This window comes from Ambystoma mexicanum, chromosome 4p (assembly GCF_040938575.1).
Source record: "Ambystoma mexicanum isolate Mex_15411 chromosome 4p, UKY_AmexF1_1, whole genome shotgun sequence".
Taxonomy (NCBI): domain Eukaryota; kingdom Metazoa; phylum Chordata; class Amphibia; order Caudata; family Ambystomatidae; genus Ambystoma; species Ambystoma mexicanum.
Window position 1 is genome coordinate 734864039 of NC_090927.1, and position 8185 is coordinate 734872223.

An 8185-nucleotide genomic window follows, 5' to 3' on the forward strand; every position below is an offset into this window, starting at 1 on the left:
TAGACATTCCTTTGTCCATATTTTGTGCAGTTTGAAGAGATCTCTTCTCCTCGGGCATGATGAAAAGGCATGGGACAGCGATTGGTTTAGAGGAGAAGAACAAGTTACTTTCTTACCTGGTAACGTTCTTTCGATGGGATGTTCCTCCGATGTATTCCACATCTATGACAGGTAATCACCACAGCTGTGCTGCTTTGGAAAATGTTCAGTGTCTGCATCCTGCGTTGATGACGTCGATACGCTGTCCCTCGAGGGCCTCCGATGATCCAACGTGACCGGATGTTATAAGTTGGACGCATGACGGCTGTAGCCTCAGTAGTAGTTTTTTCCCAGAACGTGTGGCACCAATCTTCTGCCAGTATGACTACAGAAAGCCTTGCGGAAACGTAAGCTGCAATCGCATAAGAAATTCTGTAGAGAGGCAGGCTGGGAGGGTGCGATGTGGAATACGTCGGAGGAACATCCCATCTAAAGAACGTTAGTAGGTAAGAAAGTAACTTGTTCTTCGAAGGGATTGTGTCCTTCGACGTATTGCACATCTATGACAGACTCACAAAGCAGCACCAACGTATGGAGGCGGGAAAAAAATTTAGAATGTTAGAATGCCCAATTAAATTGCAGAATAGAGGACCACCTTGCCAAAGGCCAAATCTTGACAATGGATAGAATCCAGGGAGTAATGTTTTCAAAAGTATGGACAGAGGCCCATGTGGCTGCTTCAAAAATGTTACGAATGGGAACACCCCTCTGCAGAGCAGTAGAGGCAGCCACACCCCTAGTAGAATGGGCCTGTAAGCCTACCGGAGGGTCCTTACCTGCCAGACGGTAGTATTCAGAGATTGTCAAGATAATCCATCTGGACAAGCTCTGCTTAGTAGCAGCTTGACCCAAACGCCTTCCAGCGTATCCTACAAAGAGCTGATCGGCCACTCTAACCCGGCACATGCGTGAGATGTAGAAACTTAAAGCTCTCCTAGTATCCAACCTATGGAGCCTCTCCTCTTCCTTACCAGGATGCGGAGGAGGATAGAATGCCGGAAGAATGACCTTCCGGCTCAAAAGAAAGTCCGACACAACCTTCGGAAGAAAAGGACGGACAGACCCCAAGGACAACCCTGTCCTAATGGAACACCGAGAAAGGTGGCTTGGCGGATAGTTCCTGCAACTCACTCACTCTGCGAGCGGAAGTAACCGCAACCAAAAATACAGTTTTAAAGGTCAACAGTCTCAAAGGAGAATTCTCATTCAATGGCTAATTTCCTTACCTAGTGAGTTGCCCAGCAGCTTAGCTGGATTTCTGGAGTTAATTTCTTCCACTTGGTAAGAGTGTGAGCTTTTCCCCCACTCTTACCCAAGTGTATTTCATCTGTTTTTGTGATTGTGGACTCTTGAGTACACCACTTCAGTAGCCCCCTTCTTTTGTGTGTTACACAGCACCTTCAGTGCAGTGACACAGGGTTGTCTTTTAGACTTCCCACCGACTCCATTTCTGGGGCTGACTACTGTCCCCCAGAAAAGGGTAAAGTTGCCATTAACTTTAGTCATTTAACCACAGATCCAGTACACCCCATCTTACATGGAGTACTGGAAAGGGTTAATCCTTAGCCCTTTTTATCTGTACCTCCTAGAGCATTGTTTCGCTCTTTTAACATTTAGACTTGGCTGGTGGCAGTGGTATCTACCCTAACTTTTCTACCGTGATTATACTATATAAACGTGGTATTGTTTTAGGCTATTATATTAGCCTCAAACTTAACCCCGCTTGACTAAATACTTTTTCTTTTGGCTCCGTTCGGGTTTATTCGCCATTTCTTTTTGTTAATAATAGTAAACATTGAAGTGAATCTAGGTCAATCAAGTTTATATCTGCTTGATTTTAATGAACAATCACACAACTCTTAAGCCCATATGCGATTACACGTGTTTCGGCTGCCTTGAGCCTTTTTCAAATCTGGGTATTCTTTGCAACTCGGAATCAGATTTTATTTGATCTGGGGATTTGGCCCTGCTATTACTACTGAACCAACACTCATATGGATTGTTCATATTATTTGCAGCCCAGATTCGAAAAAGGCTCAAGGCAGCCAAAACACGTGTAATATGGATTGTTCATATTATTTGCGGCCCAGATTTGAAAAAGACTCAAGGCAGCCGAAACACGTGTAATCGCATATGGGCTTAAGAGTTGTGTGATTGTTCATTAAAATCAAGCAGATTTAAACTTGATGGCGCCCAGTCCTGGATTCACTTCAATTTTTACTATTTTTGCCGATGGTTAGGCTTTTTTTACCATCCGAATCCAGTGACCTGCGACATCCACTGGACTTTTTGGCCGTAAGGTTATGGCCTTTCAACAACAATTTTGATTTGAAGATTATTCAAGGGATTGTAAAAAGTCGCCTATCAGAGCAACCAACACAAAAGCCCTTTTTTTCAAAATTCTTTTTGTTAAAGTCCTTTTTGTGTTTTACTTTGCGCGGCAAACCAGGTTTGCCTTCTTTGTTTACTGTCTTTTGCAGGCTTCTGCCAAGAAGCCCTCCTCTAGGCGCCTGGGTGTCTAGGTGGGCTGAATGTGAGGGAGAGGTGTAGTCACCCCCTGCACAGGGTATCCTAGGAAACCGAAGTCGCACTTTGCCATGATTGGCTGAGGTGGTTGTCCAGGCTGGACAACCCCCTGCTGCGTGATTGACAGCCAGGCTGTGTGAATGGGGGATTTTCGCATAAAAGGCAGGACTCTTGGGCTAGAAGTCAGAGTCGCCACTGGAACTACAAGGAACCGAAGAGAAGCGGAGAAGAAGTCAGCTGCTGCAACCATCCCGTCCCGGTGAAGCCCTGCTGCAGTCCTAAACTATCTACTATCTACCCTTCGACAACCAGAGAAGATCCAGTCCGGAGTCTTCTTCCCTTGAGCCTGGTGGGGATAACCAGCTCATCTTCTACAGCCAGAGGATCCTCTTCGTGGTCGAAATCGCTGCACACTGCTGTAGTGGTCGGGATAGCCATCTGAAGAAGCCTCTCCTGTTTTTAAGGAGCGCACCTTTTATTCACCGTCGCTGCTGCCGGCTTCAACCCTGTATGGTGCAGACCCCTCCAGACGTCGTCCTGCTTGCCGAAGCTCCAGGGACCGGGGGTTTGCAGGAAACTACCAGGAACAACTGCCGTGGCACCAGCTGCTTCATTGAATAAGGTACTGCATTCTGCTTGAGGAAATTGGGTGCATCCCTTTTTCTCCTCCTACAAGGCTTGCCCTTATCTTCCCTCCTTCTTATAACTTTTGCTTCCTCCATTGACAATATCCAAGTACTCCTGGCTACGTTGAATCGTGAACTGTCCGACTGTGTGATCCTCAACAACAGGAACCTGGTTCCACTTGACACTGGCTCCGGCCTATTGACTCTTGAATTTCTGTCCATGAGTGTTGTAAGGGAGAATTCTCATTCTATGGCTAATTTCCCTTACATAGGGAGTCCCTCAGCAGCTTTGCTGGATCTCTGGAGTTATTTCTTTCCACTTGGTAAGAGTGTGAGCTTTTCCCCCACTCTTAACCCTATTTTGCTATTTGTCTTTTACCTGTTTTTAAGATTGTGAGCTCTGAAGTACACCACTTCAGTAGCCCCCTTCTTTGTGCGCGTCACCCAGCACTTTCAGTGCAGTGACACAGGGTTGTCGTTCAGATTTCCCACCGACTCCATTTCTGAGGTGACTACTGTCCCCCAGAAAATGGTAAAGTTACCATTAACTTTACTTAGTCAACTATAACCACAGATCCAGTACACACCATTTTACATGGAGTGCTGGAAGGGTTAACTCTTAACTCTTTATCTGTAACTCATAGAGCATTGTTTCGCTCTTAACATTTAGACATGGCTGCTGGCAGTGGTATCCACCGTAAATTTCTACCGCGTTGATCTTGTATAACCATGGTAATATTGTAGGCTATTGTTTTAGCCTCAAACGTAAAACTGCTTGACCAAATCCTTTTTCGTTTGGCTCTGGTGTGGTTTATTCGCCATTTCTTTGTGTTAAACTCCTTCTTTTGTTTTACTTTGCGCGGCAAACTAGGTTTGCCTTCTTTGTTCACTGTCTTTTGGCGGGCTTCTACCTAGAAGCCCTCCTCAAGGTGTCTAGGTGGGCTGAATGTGAGGGAGGGGTGTGATCACCCCCTGCATAAGGTATCCTAGGAAACCAAAGTCGCACTATGTAATGATTGGCCAAGGTGGTTGTCCGGGCTGGACAACCCCCCTGCCGGGTGATTGACAGCCAGGCTGTGTGAATGGGGTTTTTTTGCATAAAAGGCAGGTCTCTTGGGCTGGAAGTCAGAGAGTCGCCACTGGAACTACAAGGAACCGATGAGAAGTGGAGGAGAGGTCGACTGCTGCAACTACCCCGTACCGGTGAAGCCCTGCTGCAGTCCTGAGCTATCTACCCCTCAACGACTAAGAGGAGATCCAGTCCAGAGTCTTCTTCCCTTGAGCCTGGCGGGGGAAACCAGCTCATCATCTTCAGTCAGAAGTCACCTTCGTGGTCGAAATCGCTGCACACTGCTGTAGTGGGCTGGATGGCCACCTGAAGACCCTCTCCTGTTTTTAAGGAGCGCACCTTTTATTCATTGTCGCTGCTGCCGATCTCATCCCTGTGTGGTGCGGACCCCCTCATCATCGTCCTTCGTGCTGAAGCTGCAGGAAAGCGTGGGTCTGCGGGAAACCAACAGAAACAACTGCAGTGGCACCAGCTTCGTTCTTTGAGAAAGGTACTGTGTCCTGTTTGAAGAATTTTGGGTGAAATCCCTATTTCTCTACTTTTAGGCTTGTCCTTACTTTTCCCTCCTTCTTATAACTTTTGCTTCCGAACATTGACAATATCAAAGTACTCTTGGCAACGTTGAATCTTGAACTGTCTGACTGTGTGATCCTAGACAACAGGCACTCAGTGTCATTTGACTTTGGCTCCGGCCCTTTGACTCTTGAATTCCTGTCTATGTGTGTACTTCGATTCTGTCTGCCTAACTAATATATTGCCTGTAATTTTTGCCCCCAACTCGCTCTGGGTATCTCGGGTGCTAAGTGTGTTTTTGCCCAGGTAGCATTTCTTGCCGCGGATACGCGTTTATCTAATAGACAGAACTGCCAAAAAGTGATCGCAATTTTATCCACGGTAACGTGTTCTGTTTCATAACACCGGTCCATTCAAACACAGGGTACTTACCTTGAGTAATACTGTACAAAGTGAATTGGTTAGTTGTAGTATATTTTCCGTGTGGTTTTTGAATTAATAGAAGTGTCGTGTTGATAACAAATGGTTTAAAAATAAATGTACTTTTGTACCTAAAACTTTCAGTCAGTGTTTGCTTGAGTCACAGTAATTGTGGTCCCTGCGTGTAATCTGTTACTGCTCATATACTCTTGAGATAAGCCTGGCTGCTCTGCTACTGCTACCACTTTAACATAGTAGTACAGGCTTGTACCAAAGGTAAAACTTGTATTGCCACCTGTACTCTTAATTGTGTGCAGTGGTCCCCAAGGGCACTGCACAGGATTCTGCCTAACAAGTGTTCTCCGATTCTGTCTGCCTTGACAAAAGTATTGCCTATGATTTTTGCCCCCAACTCTCACTGGGCATCTCAGGTGCTAAGTGTATTTTTGCCCCGGTAACATTTCCTGCCGCGGATACGCGTTTCTTTAGTAAGACTGAACTGTCATTACTGTCAAAAAGCGATTGCATATGTATTCCCGGTAACATCTTTTCTTTCGCAACACCTGTCCATTAAAACATAGGATGCTTACCTTGAAGTTATACCGTACAAAGCTAATTGGTTGGTTATAGTATATTTTACGCGTGGTTTTGAATTAATAGAAGTTTTGTGTTTATAGCAAACGGTTTAAAAATAAATGTACTTATATTTTTAGCTGAAACCTTGAGTCAGTGTTTGCTCGAGTCACAGTAATTGTGGTCCCTTTGTGTAATCTCTGCTACTGCTCATATACTCTTGAGATAGGCCTGGCTGCTCCGCTACGGCTACCACTTTAACATAGTACAGGCTTGTACCAAAGGTAAAACCTTTATTACCACTTGTAGTCTTAATTGTGTGTAGTGGTCCCTAAGGGCACTGCACAGGATTCTGCCTAACAAAGGACAAGAATGTAAGGGCTCAAACGGAGCTCCCATTAGGAATTTCAGAACTAAGTTCAAATCCCAACCGGGCACCTGGAAAGGTGACGGTGGGAACACATTAGTTAGCCCTTTCAGAAACGGAGAAATCAAAAGGAATCTTAAAATAAGAACACTCCTCAGATGAGTGCTTAAATATGGACAGCGCCGCCGCCAGGTAACCCTTAATGGTACCCACTTGCAGGCCCTTGCGGGCTAACGAAAGCAAAAAAGACAGAATCACAGGAATGGCACATGAAAAAGGATCCACATTCTTTAACCTGCACCAGTCGCAGAACTTTCTCCAACAGCAACGGTACAGGGACTTTGTTGCAGGCCTTCTGGCGAAAGCAACTCCTCCATCACGTCTTCAGGGAGGTCCCAATCCTTGTACCTCAACCTTTCAGAAACCAAGCATGAAGGATGAGAGACTTGACCTCTGGATGGAGAACCCGACCCACCTCCCGTGAGAGCAGATTGTCTCGGTAGGGAAGACGGCGTGGAGGGCAGATGGACATGTCGAGAAGGTCCGGGTACCACACTCTCCTGGCCGATGCCGGACCAATGAAGATCCTTCGGGAACCGAACCTCCGTAACCTCTACAGCACTTGCGGAATGACGGGACGGGGACTGGAGGAAATGCGTACAGCAGTGGGAAGGACCACTCCACTATGAACGCGTCCCCTAAGGCTCCTCTTGGAGGAAATTCCGGCAAGCAGAATCTTTCGCACTTCCGGTTGACACTGGTGGTAAAGAGATCCACTTGTGGGGTCCCCCAAAGGGCGAAGATTTCCAAGAGAACTTCCTGAGTCAGCTCTCACTAGTGAGAGACTGTGCTCTGCCTGCTCAGAGCATCCGCCGCCGTGTTTTCGTCTGCGGCCAGATGAACTGCCGAGACTGAAATTTCCTGCTGGATGGCCCAGAACCAGAGCTGCATCGCCTCTCTGCACAGAGGGAGAGACCCTGCCCCCCCCTTTTTGTTGGGGTAGTGCATGGCCACTGTATTGTCTGTCAGAATCGGGACAGTTTTCCCCCGCACAGACGGCAGAAAAGCCTTCAGAGCTAGCCTGATGGCCCTCAGCTCCAACAGATTGATATGGAGTCTGGACTCAGACGGAGACTAACGACCACTGACTGTCAATTCGTTGGCATGAGCTCCCCATCTCGTGAGGGATGCGTCCGTCACAATCGTTACCTCCAGTCAGGGTAGCCAAAATGGAGCACCCTTCATCAGATTGCCTTCTACGGCCCACCACAGAAGATCCTGGGCGACCGAGGGCAGCCCCTGAACGGGATCCGACATCCTGCCAGAGGACGGTGCTCACAGCCATGGACCGGCTGACACAGTCTGCCTCGTACAGACCTGACTGAACTGATTCCCACATGGCATCCTTGCCATCCTGAACGAGAGCAAGAAAACCATCCAGTTCCTCCCCTTCGGGAATATGTTCAGCCGCCAAAGATACACAATTCCACAAAGTGTGAGTGAATCTTGCCAAGGCGCAAACAAATCTGCCTTTAACCTCCCTGTTGCCAAGGATGATAGCGCTCATCCTTTCAGGCACTCTCCACAAAACTGTAATCCAACCCCCGGGCTACGTGAGGGGGAGGTTCCTCTTCATGGCCCGGGGGTTGGATTTCCTTCAATTTCACGTCGGCGTGCGTGACGCATGCCGACATGAAATTGAAAGTAAATTTACTGCAGCAGCCATTTTCGGCTGCCGCGGTGAAGAGAGAAGGTAAGAGCCCCTCTCCTGCTGCCTCGATCTCCGGCTGTATTTCAAGCTGGAGATCGAGGCAGGTATCGTTGGAAAGGGGAGATCCTCCCCTTTCCAACGGTACCTTGTGTGACAGCATTGCTGCCCATGGATCAGGCGCAGAGTTCGATCCGCGGGCAGCAATGCCCACTAGACCACCAGGGATCTGTTTTGGGAGCGGGGGAGGGGGACTGCTTACTAGGTAAGCGGCCCCCTCTCCCCAAGCCCCCAAAGCATGGCGCCACGGCTGTGGCGACCCCTGGGGGCAGAGATCATCTGTC